The 16,926-nt window shown below is 42.5% G+C and overlaps 1 long non-coding RNA gene across 6 annotated transcripts in view; it reads right to left on the bottom strand.

Annotated features, from left to right (window-relative positions):
- Positions 1-16,926, bottom strand: part of LOC142602637 (uncharacterized) — a 125,204-nt gene that overhangs the window by 23,346 nt on the left and 84,932 nt on the right. For 3 of the 6 annotated variants that reach the window (XR_012836389.1, XR_012836391.1, XR_012836412.1), the window contains 3 exons: positions 3,487-4,407; positions 3,030-3,191; positions 493-597 (listed from right to left, as the gene is read on the bottom strand). This is a non-coding gene — a long non-coding RNA (uncharacterized LOC142602637). Of the gene's footprint in view, positions 1-492; positions 598-3,029; positions 3,192-3,486; positions 4,408-5,347; positions 5,440-16,926 lie in introns of all 6 variants that reach the window. The other 3 variants (XR_012836397.1, XR_012836406.1, XR_012836418.1) reach the window with 3 other exon arrangements.

The following is a 16,926-nucleotide window of genomic DNA, read 5'->3' as shown; positions in this document are numbered from 1 at the left end:
CTGTTTTCTTGGAAATACTTTTATTTTTAGTGGATAGAAGTAAATCAAAGAGCAAAGTTGAGATCTTTACAGTTATGACTCACTTCTGCCAACTTCATGTTTTGGCAATAAAACTGCATATACACTCTCACAGGAGCCTGTAATAACAGGTCATACGGGGAATTTCAGTAGCCGCTTAGGTCCTTAAAGTTACAATTCAGGTGCCCTGACGTTGATTAGAAGTTAAAAACGCCTGTTAGCTTCCACTTAACTGCACCAGTCAACCCCTAAAGTCACAGCATGGCATGGTGGCACTGCCTGGAGGTAGTCCAGTTTGCCAGCAGACATATGGGAAACAAGTGAGGGGATTAGACACCAGAGATCATCACGTGCAACTCTACCCTGAAAATGCACAGATACAAGTGGCTTCTATTCACACTTCAGTTGCTGGAAAACATGCATTTTTATTTGGCTCAATGAATACATTTTTGTTTTTTTAAATGTTGGTATTACCATTCTAGTAGAGCAATAGAAGAGGAAGCCCTCCTCTTTTCAGGTCCAATTTTGAACTTATCATTTTGTATGCAAACTTCAGCTGCAAACTCCGCATTTGGATAGCTACAGGCCATAAAGAACTTAACTCAAAAAATTTACAAAACAAACAACAAGAAAAAGCCAACAAATTCTCTATACCTTGCCTGTGAACTTTTGCATGGGAATCCCTCGGAAATCAGTACAAATGAACGCTATCAAGACACCGCACAGACCTACGTCAAGCATTGTGTTGGTTTAGTAGAAAACATCATACTACAGGTAGAAGACATTACACACCTGTGCATCTAATTACAGATTGTGTTAAGTGCTCTCCTTATATGCAATGGCTTGTGTTTAAAAAAGCTACCATTTATGATAAAGGAGGTTTTGTTGGGGTTTTTTTTGTTTGCTTTTTTTTTTTTTTTACAAAATCAAGCCTTTCACTAAGGTAATAAGCAGTTTTCTGCTTCAGAGAGAAGTACTGTTAAACCTGCCTCCATGTGATGTCTTTTTTGGTCAAGATAATCACAAAAGGCATGGAAAATCATAATCTCTACACCAATATATTTTAGATTCTCTCAATCACATTAGGTAATGTTTTAAAAACTGCAAGGAAATGGAGATACTACAAACATACGAGTTAAAAAAAAAAAATCAGGTTTCAAAATATGTTTGGTTTTTTCAATTATTTTGAGCATGAACATCCCTGCACACTGCATCAATGGTAACAGACTGCTCCCCAAACCAGGTGATTTTCAAGAGCAGCAATTTCCCTGTCCCACCGGTGGGTACGAAACAACGAACTGAAAATCTAAGACTCCTTCTCCTCAAACAGGGCCTGCTTGTAATTTCTTAGTAAATGAAACTGCTCCACTGTAAGCCTGAGGAAATTTGATCCACTGCTTCAATACAGGTTTAACAGTTAACAATTTAGGGGCTATAAAAATTTGCAACTTCCTTTCTTTTTATCTGACATGATAAGAAAACAATGATTTTTTTTTTGTTGTTGCCTTTTTTTTTTTGTCCCTCCTGAGAACATTTGGTAAGCTTACAGTTAAATAAATGATTTTCGGAAGATATGCAGTCAATTCACAAAAATAACTTGGCAAAAAATCTAACTTCAAATATCTAATTCATATAACATTCTCCTTTATTTGTTTAATTCAAGTAAAGTATTTTCCTCCACCCTTTGCTTTCCATAGGCTTTTCACACCCACATAACAACCAAGTGACTCTTCCCTGACCCTGCCTCCCACGCCTCTTGGTACAACTGCTCGCTAGAAAGTCACCCCGTGCTTGAGCTCTTCTCCTGAGATCCAAAGGAAGCACTTAAGGAAAGGAAATCCAGTACAATGCTAAACCTTCCCTTTTTTTTTTTTTTTTTTTTTAAAACCGCTGGATTTATTTGCGGTTCTGCAGGCATGTGTGGTGTACGGACTGCCTTCTCGGTTGCTGTTTTGGAAAAGAGGGGAAAAATATCTGCAACTGCTGACTCAAGTGGGTTTGGGAACGTGAGGTGTCCTGGTGTCACCCACCCAGGGAAGAACAGCGGCAGTGAATTCCTCCCTTCATGGTGGACGGTTAGGACACAGCATGAGCAATTCCTACAGCTGGTGTCTGGAGAGGACCTGTCACAGACCACGATAAGTTCAGTAATTACTGTTCTGCTTTCCTCATCTTCTAATAATCTATGTTTTCAAAACAATGTTCTGGAAACCCAAGAGCTACAGTATCACGTATGAGCATCCTCTCTAAAAGGAAATCTGTGATAATGCTGGTGAAGCGCTGAAGGAAAGTTAAATAATACTATCCTCATTTTATCCACAACTAAGAATACGTAATGACTTTCCCAAGGAACTCCCGCTCTAAAAAATCCCTCCCAAAACCAGTTGCAGAGTAGACAGCAGATTCAGGGAGCGCGACATCCCAGACCTAGCTCTGTCAGCCAACAAGATTCCTTCTAGCCAACAGCATGTTAATGATTCGAGTTTCTTGAGAAACCACTAATTAATAGCTTTTTTTCCTTGGGATTTACAGAGCCACTTAAAAATAACATTGTTTCTATTCTAGGCATATTTTAGGAAAAGTATAGCTAGATTTAATTCCAGGGATGGACATCCGGTTTTCACGCGGAATTCAAGACCAAAGCCTTGTTCATCCAGGGAAGTGTAACAGGAAAATGACAGCGTAGCTGTGACTCCAGGATGACAGGATCCCAAAGCTGGAAGGCTGGCCCATCCTCTTTGCTGAGTACCAGAGGTACTTAGAAGAGGTTTGTAGGTTAAAGATGAGAGAGAACAGCAATTTCATACTGTTTTTGTCAACCTGATCGACAAAGTTTCCCCCCTCATTTACAGACTCCTAAACTGCGGCAGGCCAGCTAGTGTTTTCTGTAAAAGCTGCTCCAGTGAAATAAGGAATACACCTCGCCACTTTCAAAAAGCTGTTAAAGAGATTTCTTTCAATTACATTTAGCAAGATACCATCTTAGCACTGAAAATGAGAAGTAAACTTACCAATGCATTATCGGGAGAAGCATCAGAAATAAAGTTTAGGTGTTACTCAGTAGTCAGCACCTCAGCTCCTTCCTGGCACAAAATAAATCCCACAGGCAGCAGGTACTAGAACCGTCTCTCCTTTGCTAGTCATACCCGTACGCTCACGGATGTCTTCTGAATCTGCCACCAACAAAAGAAACCACAATAAGACTGCTTCCCTAATGCTTCATAACTGAGTCAGTAGGTCAACAATTCCTTCGGTTTAGGAGCCAGACCAATTCCCTTAAACACCCCTCTATTTTTTTCTTTTTTCTGATGGAGAAGCCAACTGTCTCTTGCCAGTGGCAGCCCATCTGCTTCCAGAACAGAACCAAACCGCTCCAAACCACCACCTCGTTTTGGCGCAGACATCCGTCCTGACGCAACTCCATTTTGTCTCTCACGTCTGGGAAAAAAACCACGAGAAAATACTTACAAATTGAAAGACAATCAGGAAACGGCTCCTTGTGCACCTTGCACGCTGCTGCCGGCTCTCAGCCCACATTCTCGTTTCCCATCCCTGAGATGGAGTGGCATGAAGAAGAGCACTCACGTTAATACCAGACCTATTCCCAGTCTGCCTTGTTCCATGCAAGCACAGAATATCCTGCGTGTGCATTTCAGGCGCACTGCTCGAACAAAGAGAAAGCTCTGAAGCTGCTATCCCTCTTCCCAATCCATGACTCAAAACGTCTGGTTGAAAATTGGTTTCGTAATAACCCTTTAGTACCACCTACTCACATCAGAGTGATTCTTGCAGCAAATGCACAGGAAATCACCAACGAGTGCCAATGGAGCTACTATTCCAAGAACTAGCTCTTTCGGTTATTCCTTCATCATTTGGAAACTGAGATGCTTTTACTTTCCCTATCACACAGGATATATTTTTTTTAAGAGCTTTTAACTATGATCCTGTAAAATACTTTGTTGATAAATCACCAGCTGAAAACTTGCCCACTGTAAAAAAAAAAAAAAGAAAAAAAAAAAAGAGAGAGAGAATTTCACAATACTCATTCCAGAAAATACAGTAACTCCTTTCTGGAAATAACTCACCGGACAAAAATCAAAGGGGCAGAATTAATTTTCAGCGACAGTTTGCATCCTGCAGAGCACACAAAGACGGAGTAGTCAGCCACGTGCCTTTCTGACCACCACCAGCAGACCCCTGACTCACCCAACCACAAGATGAGTCGCTATGAATGATTTCCTCTTCTTCCACACTCCCCCGGGGGTGCTCTGTGCCACTGGCGTATCCCGAGCCTAATCCCGACTTTGATGGAAATTCCAAAACTCATCTCGTAAGGCTGTGGCCACCAGCTAACGATGCAGCCATCTGCTAGCTCCCGCTTTGAGTCACCTGTCAGCAATACAAAAGGAAATTACTCAGCAGCGAGCACGTGGAAGCCCACTGCTACAGTCTCTCGTGTACCCCTTGTAGGAATTCAAAATTCTGGAGCACTCAAATCACCCTGGAAGGAAAAGTGTTCTATGCTGTAGCACTAACATTCAAAAAAAGTGCAACTTGGTTGTAAAAAATAAAATAAATAACAGGACGGCAAACAGAGAGCATTTTGGCTGGGTTTTCAATGCCAGCATCACTGAAGCTGCCATGGGAAGGGGGGACAAAAAAAAAAAAAAAAAAAAAAAAGACGACATTTCACAAACACTAGACCTTCACTGTGCGTGACAAGAAAAATAATTAAAACTACTGAGAGAACTAATCTGTGGCTGCTTAGGAAGTTAACTCTTCGAAGGAAGTGATTAAGAGAACAAAAGCAAAGTGTTATGTTTATTAAACAAGTAAACTTAACATAGGAGAGTGCTTACTCATGTAAGTAAGGACTGAGTACTGTCACAGCCCTCCCTGCAGGCGTAGGTTCACACAAGGTTGGGATCTTACTGATTATTAAGCTGTTTTTCTTTCAAAGAAATAATTCTATTAAGAAATACGAAGCACTGCTTTGCCCAAATGCCAAACGCTATCAGAAAGGCAGCCACAATGTCCTGTACCTCTTTATGAAATTCCCTTTATCTAACTCCTATTCAGGACAAAATTCACAAGGATTTTCCTCAGAAGACCCAATTAACCACTACAGTATTTACAAATCCAGTCCAGCAACAGTCATTTTTTTGTTTCATCACAAATTACGCAGCTCACAAATTCAGCCCTCCAAAACAAGACTCCCAACTTCTCCCAAAAAACAGCAGACAAATAGAAGACAGTTAGTATACATGACACTTTGAATCTTCAGGAATTTCACAAAAATTAATTAATACTAAAGATCTAATTGTCTAACCTGCTTCTGCATGCAGAAAGAGCCAGACCTGGTGCCTCTACGGTGGGGGAGGGAGGGACTTCTTGTTCCTGTTTCATACTTGACTTTTTTTCCTGCGCAGGAGATGATCTAATTATTCAACGTGTCAGTATATTGCTTCACCCTTTCTCGTGTGTCTCCTTATATTAACATATTTTAACAATTCAGCTCATTAGGAAGGAGGCGAGGAACAAAATGGCAAATTGTCCTTAAAAATCAATCACAAAGGCAGGAGTCTTTCTGTGTTTTGTCCTGTACCTATCTGAAACTCTGTGAGAGCACACATCCAACGATGCTGAACGTAAACCGGCAACAAAGCTCCCTAAACCCAATCCTCACACCACTCAGATGTAAGCGTACCTGTTCCAAGACACAAGCCTGATCGGCGAGCTCTGCGAAGGAATAATTTCAGGTCCTGCCCGATTAGGAAGGAACAGAAACTCCCAAATGACAGCCCTTTATTGTTCCCAAATGTGCTGATGCTCAGCTGCAGGCACTATCGGTGAGAGGGGGCTGATGGATCTCATGTATAATAATTGGGCACGGGTGATGAAAGCAAGGGATCAAACCACGGAAGGCTGCTACCGATTGACTTGAAATGGATCTGAAAAACCCTGAAATCCAAATATAACGTGTACGGCACCTGCATTTGCATACATAGGATGCCAGCTGAAGTTTCCGAGCCTTTATATCAAATGCTTTTTTTTACAGCAAAGAGCCATTCCATACCCACCCAGCCCTTTCAGCAGATAAGGATTAGAGAGATGTTCTTGTGTTTTAAACCTTGCATGGAATTACAACAGGTTTGCTGGAGAATTGGTTTCAGCAGGGTCCCCACGGCATATATTAAAACCACTCGTTCTTGGGAAACATTTCTTCAGCAAGTTTTGTGTATAATAGCAGGTCCTATATATAAACCTGTTTACGACTATTTCTAAAGAAGAGCTCGCTCTGAAGCAGCTCCTTTATTGTGATCGAACATGCTGGATTCGTTCCCAGTTACGGCTTATATAAGGCCTTCAAGGAAGTAGAAACTTATTTTGTACGAAATCAAGCCAGTATAGTAGTAGGTGCAACGGAATTATCCTGTTACACATTAAGTTTTACTAATAAAAGACCTGCATTGCAGTCATAAAGTTAAATGCTGCATCCCGCTACTACAAACAGTCAAATATTTCCTGCCATAAAATCAAACGCTACTCAGCCAAAGGAAAGACAATAGGTAAAAAGCATCTGCTTTTTTGGTATAAAAAGATCACATTCCTTAAAATAAAAAAAACATGTAGTAGCTGGAATGGCTCATCTTCATTGCTTGCCCAAATCTGATTTAACTTTGGTTAAAAAACCTCCAGAACACATTCAAAAGACAACCATTTTCAAATGCACGGCGTGAACTTTCTCAATGCTGTGTTTTTACAAGTATTATTTTTGTTCTCCTGAACAAATCACTTCACCAGCAGGTACATTCACGCTAATAACTAACCCAGCTTTCTGAACTGTGGCCCACAGTACAACCGTGCTAAGCTTACTCCCACGGCCTCTGTTAGGAGGGAGCAGCCCCAGGTGTGCTCGCAGGGATGGCTCACTCCAGAAACCCTTCTGAGGATGCAGCACAGATGAGTTCATACCAGATTTGGTTCCCACAGCCTCACACAGGTCTCTTGACACTGCTCCAGCAAGATCCATACTTCCCAGGACCACCAGACACTATTAAGTCACACCAAAGTCGAACTCAGGCTTTAGGACCAGAAGCTGGGTATGTGACCAGGTCTTGAAACTCAGGCTCTTGCTAGTCTGGGAATAAACCCACCAAACTGGTACACTCTAGCATCAGGCTGATCTTCCTTCAGGTGCTTTAAAACGAAAAAACCCCACAAACCCAAAACCAAACAGCCCACTAAACAAAAATGAAAGACTGTGAATAATGCCTTATGGTGGTCTTCATGCTGCACAGAGACCTGATCTGAACACCACACAGTGCTGGTGCAGGGAGCCTGCTCGGGCTAAAAACAACGTCTTACGTGGGCTGGGCGGACAGAACAGCTCCCTGAGTGGGTGCGGTGAGTACACACACAGAGCGAGACAAAAATACCCACCTCAGTGTCATTTAGGTCTCTACATCCAAATAAATAAATCTGTCTCCACCTGATTAGTACGGGCACTTTCCACAGCACCTCATCGATAACGCCAGGGCTTTTTCCCGTAGGCCTTGTCCCATTTTGTGCCACCACGCAGAGGCAGTTCAAGGACTAAACCAGCTGCAAACTAAACCTCCTCTTAAGATTAAAATGTTATAGGACTGATCTTGTAGGTACCTCAGCCTAGCCTTTCAGAGGGGTCCACAATACAGCACCGAGCTTCAGCACCAAGAACTACACTAAAATTTTCTTTGGAAAATATGGTCCGAGATGTTACTCACCCTTCTGCATCTTCCTTTCGCTAAGTCTCTTATCTGGGAAGTGGGAGACTTGTATTCTGCTTTCTCCTCCTATCCCCACAGCCTAGCAGCATGCTGTAATTTTGATACTACACATTTATGAGCTGAGTGGTGACCTCACATCCCTTTTCCTGAATCATGCCGCTGCTCACAGAGACATAAAAGATTCAGAGTGAGAGAATATGAAAGAGCAGCTTGACCCTTACCCTACAGAGAAAAGGACTTCTCTGGGCATTTGGAAGTCTAGGTTTCGATTTCTTTTCTTAACCCTCTTTCTGCATTTTATCCAAGTTGTATAAGTTAGCACAGCTACACTTCCAGCATTTAATACTGGCACACTTTTTCCCTTCCCACTTGGCTTGCTGGCAATTCTTCGATGTTTAACTCTTATTCTTTCTACAGACACCTTCCGTATTAATTCTAAGTTTGTAATTCCAGTGTTGGCAATTTCAGGGTTTTTTAGATTTCATCTCACAGGCTTGCACACAAGCAGCGTGCACAAAGTCTGGGGCTGTAGGAGCTGACAGGAACGGCTGAATTCTGACCCTGGCACAAAAAGGATGACTTGCAGGGCATGCGAGGCAGTACAGAATCGCTCTCCTGACTCACTCTGGTAGCTACAACAGATGGATCGCATAGTCCAATCCAAACAGCAAGCAAGTTTCTTGGTAATAAGAGAAAAGGACACGATGACCTCTAGGTAAAAAACTTAGGAACAGCAAGCACACATAAACATCAACCTGAGCAACTTCAATTCTGTGCCAGAGCTTGAACTGAAGATAACAGCGAAGACAAACACCCAAGATAGATTTAATTCAGACTGTAATTCACTGCATACACGTACCAAATTGTGGTATAAACCTCAGGCCTTTTAACACTCCTCATTCTAAGGCCTATTCTTATCTTGGTGATGAATGTAGGTTTTCAGAAAGATTTGGGATCCTTCTGCATTTTTTGTGCAGCCTTCTTTAGCAGAGAGGAAGCTGGAAGTACTTCAGGTTATGAGCTGGGGTGGAATATGTCCTAGTATTGATCTACAAATGCAGGGCATCTCATGACAGGGCTCTGTTGATGATTTGTTGCATGGCTACAGACAAGGTACATTATTGTTACTTCCTTCTCCCCTCCTCCCTAATGCAAAGGTGTTTTAACCTTAAATTTATTTTGTTTGCGAAGTTGATTCAGTTCCTGAAAGGGGAAGCAATAGCAGCATCAACTCTGTTTTCTTGGTAAGAAGGTACAGACCTCTTAAGTTTAGCATATACTGTATATAACAGACTAAAAAATTCCCTGTTCCTCCTTCTGATTAACAAACTCTTGCAGAGCTCAGTTCCTCAGCACTCAGTAAACCCGACAGTGTAGCAGGGGCCGTATATATTCATTTTCTGCCCAAAACAAAGGCATTTCAGAAATAATGAGTGTTGGAAGGAAGGTGGATTTGGGGGGGGGGGGGTATTTCCTTTATTTTGAGTGCTCTTAGTTTATACCACTAGATGGCACGTTTGAAACTCTTGGCATCTCAGTGAAATCACAGCAAAGTCTTTGCTCTGCATCACACCATGTTCATCCTGCTAGCCTCGCCTGGGATGGAAAAGTACAGGTAAAATGGTATCTCAAGAGCCAAAGAACCGAGATATGAGGACAGCGGCATGTAAAATGCGCCCACGTGGGAAGGCAACGTTAAGTCAGCAAGCTGAGAGCAGGACTGCCAGGGAGATCTAAGCTCCAGCACTTCTAACTCTGATCTTGGGGTGGCCTTAGTAAATCACTTTGTCTTGGGAGAGTATCTAAATGTGTGTGCTGGAGAGGGAGTTGAAATGAGGAAAATGGGAAAGGAGGGTGAGAGTTGAACCTGCAGAGGTGCAATGGTGCCTTTCACAGTGAGCTAAGCAATGCTCCGCTTTCTGCAGATCCCCGAGAGCTCAACACTGGCACGAACCCATGGGAGGGAGAGTATGCAGGGCATGAGCAAACGACGGGGGAAGATTTAGCCAACCCCCAGCATCGTGTTTTGCCATTGCAAGACCCAGCTTTTCCGAAGGGTCGAGCACTTTGCATCCCATGGACCCAAGCGCTCCACGGCAGATAAGCAAACATGCAGTAGCCCATGACCCACTGAGTTAGCTTCGTGGGCAAGTCACCTCTTGTGCTGGACACGTTTCGGAGTGTACCTAGCTGTGCCCCGGTGTACTGGCCTTGGCAGGGATGCCAGCGTTTGGCAGCACCTCTTCCTTTAGGCTTCTTTCTTGTTCTCGCTGCCAGTTCCTTAATTTAACTCAACCCACTTTAAAAGTGCATTAGCACAAGCATGTATCCGCCCCGGCTAACATTCCCTCAAAAAAAGAACAAGTCGGTTCAGCACCAATGTAACGATTGCAGGCGCTCAGAGACGGTACTTGTCATGGCATCGCACCCACATTCCCTGTGTGTGCCATTTCAATAGATGAGGATTAACAATTTACTATGAGCGCTTCAACACCTGACTCAGTCCTTGGAACTGGCACTAATGCCAATGGAAAAATAACTGTCAATTTAAACTGGAGGAGGAAAGAAATTTTGTTGATAGACCCCAAGGGCAACGGCGAAGAGTACTTCTTGTCCAGATGGAAGCAGCAATATCATCATCCCCCTTCCAAGGAAGAACAGCTCGGCCCCAGCACTGCGGGGGGCGGGGAATACAAAAAATTGTTTTCCTTCCCTTATGTAGGATTTAGCTCTGTAAAGATGCCTCAAACTAAATGGCAGATAGACAGTAAACTGCTCTCACATCATCAGCTTCACTGAAGGACCAAAGCACACTCCTGAGGCACAGCATAGGAAAGCTTGCAGTAGCACCATCCATCCTAGATTGTTCTTTGGGAATTCTGTTCTTTCCTGATCCATCAGTCTGGCACTATTTGTGTATTTACATATTCATGTTTACATAGTATCAGCCTGCTGGGCTAATATTCCTCCAAACGCACCATAGTACATTTCTGTGTTGACGTCTACAGACTCTGCCAACAAAGAGTTTGTAGAACTCAATGCACAGCAGTCTTATCCTGCAGAAATATTCCAGCAAAGCCTCTGTTTTCAATGTGCAAACAGCTCAAGAGAAACTAATATCAAACATAATGACGCAATAGCCTCATGTGAATCTTTTCAGTCTCCTTGCGTCTGCACTTTGGATGCAGGTCCTACTCCTACGAAGACACGCCAACGCAGAGATGACAATAGTTTGAAGGGATTACGGCAACTACTACAGTTTGAGCTCAGTTTTCAGAGCTACCAAAAGGAACGGCTGTAGGCTGTCCCAAAATGCAGGTTTCCATCGGATGATGCTGAACCTCTTCCAAATATGCACCTACCATGTATTTTGACTGCTTTTATGTGAGAAACTCTGATGGATGGGTTTGTTTCTCGTGTAATTACAAACTCTACTGCAAAATTTGCTGGGGAAAAAAAAATGGCAGGTACCTATAAATTAAAATCCTTGGAATTCTGTTCCAGATTTTTCTCCTAAGCCAATGAAACCCCCAATACGCTGTGTCCCAACTGGAAATGAGGAGGAGACTTGACAAGTGGGATTAATCTCACTTCTATTTAAATACCTGCAGCATAAACGTCGGTATTGGAGTTAGTCACAGGGAACCCCTTTATAGTCAGTGCAAAGAAACTGTCACTTCCATGACATGATTCATCTGACGTCGTCCAGACAGTTACTTGGGATGTTTTCCCTCACAGAAGGGAAGCTGGGAACTTCACAGCCCTGTCAGATGACTAACAGTGGTATCAATTCTCAAGCGCTGCTTTAAGCTACTGCAGAAAGCGACACGGAAAATGGGAGCTTTTTGATAATGACTTATTGTGCAGACCTCTGTCTACTTAACTGGAAAAACACAAGTTAGACCGTTGCCTCTTACAGTTTTTGTTCAAAAATTCTCTTGGTCAAATTTGCAAACTAAACTTTGCAGCACTGGCCTAGTACACAAGAGGCTGATGAAGAATTTGGGTCAATGTGCAAAGGGAAAGTAATTGATCTATTTTCACCCTTAAATAATTTGAAAGCAAACACAGCAACAAAGAGCAGAAAGTGGATTTAATCATGCAGTATCCTTCCACTTTAACAAAAGGATGTTTATGAGGAAGGAATCTTATGGTTAAGGGCAAGATGTTCAAAGTGCACTACCAGGTCTGGATTGTATTTCCCACTTACATTAACCAGTAAGTCTCCACCTCAATGCTACACACATCATGTCTACTGCCTCAGGTTTAGATTTCTGGAGAGAACGTGGTGATGGAAGGAGATCTTTGAGGAAGATGAAATGGGTGCTGCCGAAGCGGCTTCTCTAGAGCACAGCATCAAGGGCTAAGCTCTCCTTGTACAGAAAAGCTGACTGCGAAAAGGATGGATCCCAAGGACAATGACAAGGATGCAGCTATTAATGAGTAGAATTGAAACTCGTGACGTTGCTCTGGCCTCTGCAGCACTATTTGATTTGATATATCTTATCTGGAAATTCCCTGGCCAGTCAGCCTTGTTCTCAGCATAAGAAGAGTTCGCAGCAAGCGTTTCCTTAACCTCGCTGCCCTTGCTGATCTCCTCCTCAGCAGACAACCACATGTATATAAACAGCTTTCTGAAGAAACTGGAGAGACCTGAAAGGATGGCTTCTGCGGAAGTAACGTGAACTCTAAACACTTGAGCGTGTGTCCTGGGGCCGTGGTACAGGTCCTGCGATGCCCAGCTGCAATCTGTCAGAGCTGGACCTCTACCTGCAAGAAGCGGTGATCCTGTAATACAGCACCGCTCCCCCCATGCTAAGACTAACCTTGGAGGCATCACAGTAACTTTTAACACAACAGAGGGTTTTAATTTCAGAGGTCTACGCTCCTGATGCACAATCAGACCTCAAAAACATGAGAGTAATTCATATAGCTTTTAATTCTCTTCTAATTATTTATCCCCCACCTACATAAACAGACCCACTCTCACCAATACTTGTAACTTAATTACTATATTATGGTAGATTAGCAGCTTCTCCTGCAAAAACGGTGGTATAAGATTGGCTGCCAGGAAAAGTCAACATCCTTGGTCAAAGAGCATCTGACAATTAATACACTTCATTTAGCTGCCATCAATGATGTCACCAAGAGCAAAGTACAACAACAGAATTGACAGCCAGGCGGGACGGAGCTTTTCTCGAGTATTGTTCGAGCGACAATCAAACAAACCGCTCATTGTTTATCTGCCTGTGGAAGTGGATGGCACACAAACAGCTACCTACGTGTTTCTCAACACATACTGGGAGATGCTTGGGCAAATTTATCACTGGAAGAGAAGAACATATCCAACAGAATGCAAGTTGAATCATGTAAATTTAGGTAAAAAGAATCCCATTAAAGAAGCAAAATTAACTTTAAGTGTATCAGATGAAAGATTTCATTTCTAAAGCCAGTGCCTGAACAAAAATTGAAGCTACTTCGAAGATATTCAGGTCATTCAGACAATTACTTTAAAATGGCAGAGAAAGTCTGATGATCCATGTATGGAAACAGGCGCCAGAAGTTCTGAATCATTCATAACAACACTTAGCAGTTATATCATCTGCAGATCTCAAAGCTACTCTGCAAAATGGGTATGAATCGCTGGCACCCAACTGTGTCTCCTCTGCAGTTGGTTGGCATCTCCCTGCTGTACCAGGAGGCCTGGAGAGCATGAGGGTGCTTTCCAAACAGTCAGTAATTACAGCTCTTGTCCCTGTTTACCCACCTACCTACCTGCAATTCAAATTTAGCACTTCCCATGGCCGATAGCTACAGCTGTATCCCATCTCCCTCTACGCAAACACAGGAGAAAGCGTAGTTTTCATTCAATTCTGTGACATCCCTGGCAAATCTCCCTTTTTAGAGTCAAAGCTGCTTGAGAGCTCTGTTTTATTTCAATCTCCAACAGCCACACGGATCTGGGGGACTCCCTAGCACCTGTTGCATCTGAGAGCGATCTGTCATGCTACTCTTGTATTTGAAAGTAACAGGGCTCAGCTGAACTCATCTTTCCCATCCCTATGTCCCTGTACTGTTTTTTTTCTTCAGTCTCATTTATAGACCGAAGCTCTGAGATTTACTTTGCAAGAAAAGGAGGCTAATGCAGAGAGAAACTAAGTGGTGTGCTGAAATAACAGAAAAACTCTCAACGATAACAGCAGGCTCTGCATCACCAGAGCGTTGGCTTTCCCCTGATCCACTCAATGTCACTACACCCAGTTTGAGCACTTGTTTTGAGGTCACAGATGATTCCTACGAACTGCCTGTGCACCAACAACCCCTCTGCGTAATGGCAAGAGGGAAGAAGTGAAGGTCTGAAGGAGTATTTGCCTTTTAGTTGCGGCACACCTTGTTAACCACACTGCATTGCTATTATCCATCTCTATTTCTGCAGTTACCTGTTACAGCTGCATGATTACGAATATAAGCAGCTCTAACCATGGGGCAGGTACCTGTTTCTACATCACTTCCACAACGCTCCCCTCAGCCAGCCTTATTCTTGCTGTACCTATGTGCCAAGTAACAAGGGTATCGGCTGTTGTCATCAACTGTTCACGCAGGATGAGAAGTACTGCATGCTGAAACCTTAAGCAGATGTCAACCCCACTGTCCTGCAGACGAAATTCCATGATAGGACACATTTCCCTGAACTAGAGATCTGGCAAAGAGATACAAATAACAGGAAAGAAAAGAAAAAAGGGAAAAAAAGGGGGGCAGGGGGAAAAATCAAGAAAAAAGCCACTACCAAAACGTTGTGTGTTTCTGTCAGCTAAGGAAGTTTATGTCTCTTCCACACTGTTCATCCCTCAGTTTTGCTACGTATTAGAGGTCCAACTAAACCAACACCCGAGAACATATTTTAATGAAATCTTGATTCGCAGCCCACTTTTAGTAGCTACCACGACAATTAGTGTAAGATGAAAACCTTACATTCTCTCCTTTAACCTCTATTTTACCTCACAACTAAGTCATAATCTGGAGTTTTAGATACCCTCTTTTCTTGCCGCTCCAGCGATGGGATGACAGAACGAGAAGCAAAATTCCTCTGCAGGTTGAGCTTGCATTAGGAGTGACAAAGATTTTATTAAAATTGGAAAATGACTGAGACTGCACAGGAAAATACGGACTAAACCCATTAGGATAAATAAGATTCTATCGGACTAAACCCATTAGGATAAATAAGATTCTATCTTGTAAATCTGGTTTTGGGAGCAGGGTCCTCATTTTTATATAAAACTTTGTATCTCACCTCCTGAGAGTTTTCCCTAACAACGAAGTTGCCTTGTAAACGTATGTGTTTGAGATACTTCTCCCAGTAATGCAAACATCATATAATGAAGCTACAATACCTTCAAAGGAAGAGGCTGTTCAGGGTAAAGCTGAAAAACATTTATTGTCACCTAGACAAATTTTTATGAACTTGTTCAAGCAGAATCATTTTTAATATCTCATTCTCCAGGCACGCCTTCAAAGAGAAGCGAAGCTGCTTCCCCTCAACACTAAGCTGCAGAGAAAACCATTTCCTGGTCAAGCCCAGCTTGTGCCAAGATACTACTCGGCCAAGCCATAGTGCCAAGTAGTGCCGAGAACTGCAACTCACGGCAGGGACAGATTTTAACAAGCACAACTTCCTGCTTTTCAAGGGGCTTATCTGAATTCCTCTTCTTTCGAATTTGCTGGATATTTCTAAGATTTGTCATGTATTTATTTCCTTCAACAAGGGTACCCATGTTCCTCCACTGGCCTCAGCTGATACTCAGGAATTACTCTCTCCTGTCCTCCTTAGCTCCATTAGTTAAACAAATAATTCAGTCTCCCACTTCTTTCTCAAGTCCATCATTTGTGTCACATTATTTTCATTTCAAGTATCATTTAAATTCAGCAGTAACGGTCCTTGGTCTTCACTGGGAATACTCAGACTTTTTGAAGTCAGTCCACTATATTTAAACATGGAGTGGGGAAATCAATTTTTTAAAAGGCATATGAAGTATGGATAATTATTGTTGTTCTTTGCATTCATAGAGGAATTTCAAAAACAAGCGTTACTAAAAATTAAAGGCCCCAATGGACAACATCTTAGTTTCAGGTGGATAAGTGACATGCCTAAAATGCTTTGCTAGATAAGGATCTACCAAGAGATCTCTAACGCTTCCAGTAACTCCAGTGCAGTCCAGCTGAGTTTAGCATAAAACACATCTCTGCTGAAATAGGGGAACTCGTTTGTCCTCCTGCCGTTCACACTCCTGTGCCAACTCTAGCACTTGCTTTGTTCCATCCAACTGCATGAATCCTGCCCCCAGCGCAGAGTCCGAGCCTGGGTTAAGCATAAAGATGGGGTGATCCCCTTCAGTGGCAGTGTGGACTTAGGCCTCATTTAGGGGATGGTGAAGATACAGCCTAAGCAACCAAAAAAGAGAAAGGTTATGAAGGGAACAAAGAAATACAGATGTGGCCAGATGAACTACAGTCTGTCCGGAAGAGGGCAGTGACAGAAAAGCAGCTTGTCCTACAACCACCAGCCCAGCACAACATGCAGCCTTGCCTAGACAGAGTGCTCTGCATCACCATCATACTAAAAGGTTTAAAAAAAGGTCATCAAAAAACATTCAAGTATATTTTTTTCTAACAAGGTTCATTAATGATACCTACTGATGTTGAAAACAAACAGGCAGACCACACACCAAGCTTAAAAAGATCATTCAAACCACAGCAGCCTCACACCATCAGACTCCTTGAACTTCAGTGAACTGACTCTTAAGCTGTAACCAGAGTCTCAGCGACAGGTCACAATACCGAAATAATTTACAAGTTAGTTTAAGGCATATTTGGTGAGTGCTCAAAATCAATACAGGGATGACCAGTTAAGAGAAATTCATTATTGGTGTGTCTGACCTTCCCTTTATCCTCTCTGCTTCCATCACCCAAACACACACACCTGCCTTTGGAAATTATTTGTGAATGACAATTGGGACTGAACAATTTTCACAGCATTGACTGATAGCCTTTATTCTACCAGGCATTTCACTACAGTGACTAAATAATCACAATTACTTTTAAAATTTTATTTCCAGCAATGTTACCAGGTAAATGTTGAAGA

The sequence above is a fragment of the Balearica regulorum genome, chromosome 1 (genome assembly GCF_011004875.1).
Source record: "Balearica regulorum gibbericeps isolate bBalReg1 chromosome 1, bBalReg1.pri, whole genome shotgun sequence".
Classification (NCBI taxonomy): Eukaryota; Metazoa; Chordata; class Aves; order Gruiformes; family Gruidae; genus Balearica; species Balearica regulorum.
Note: the sequence above shows the minus strand (reverse complement) of the source record. Positions and strands in the feature narration are given on the sequence as shown.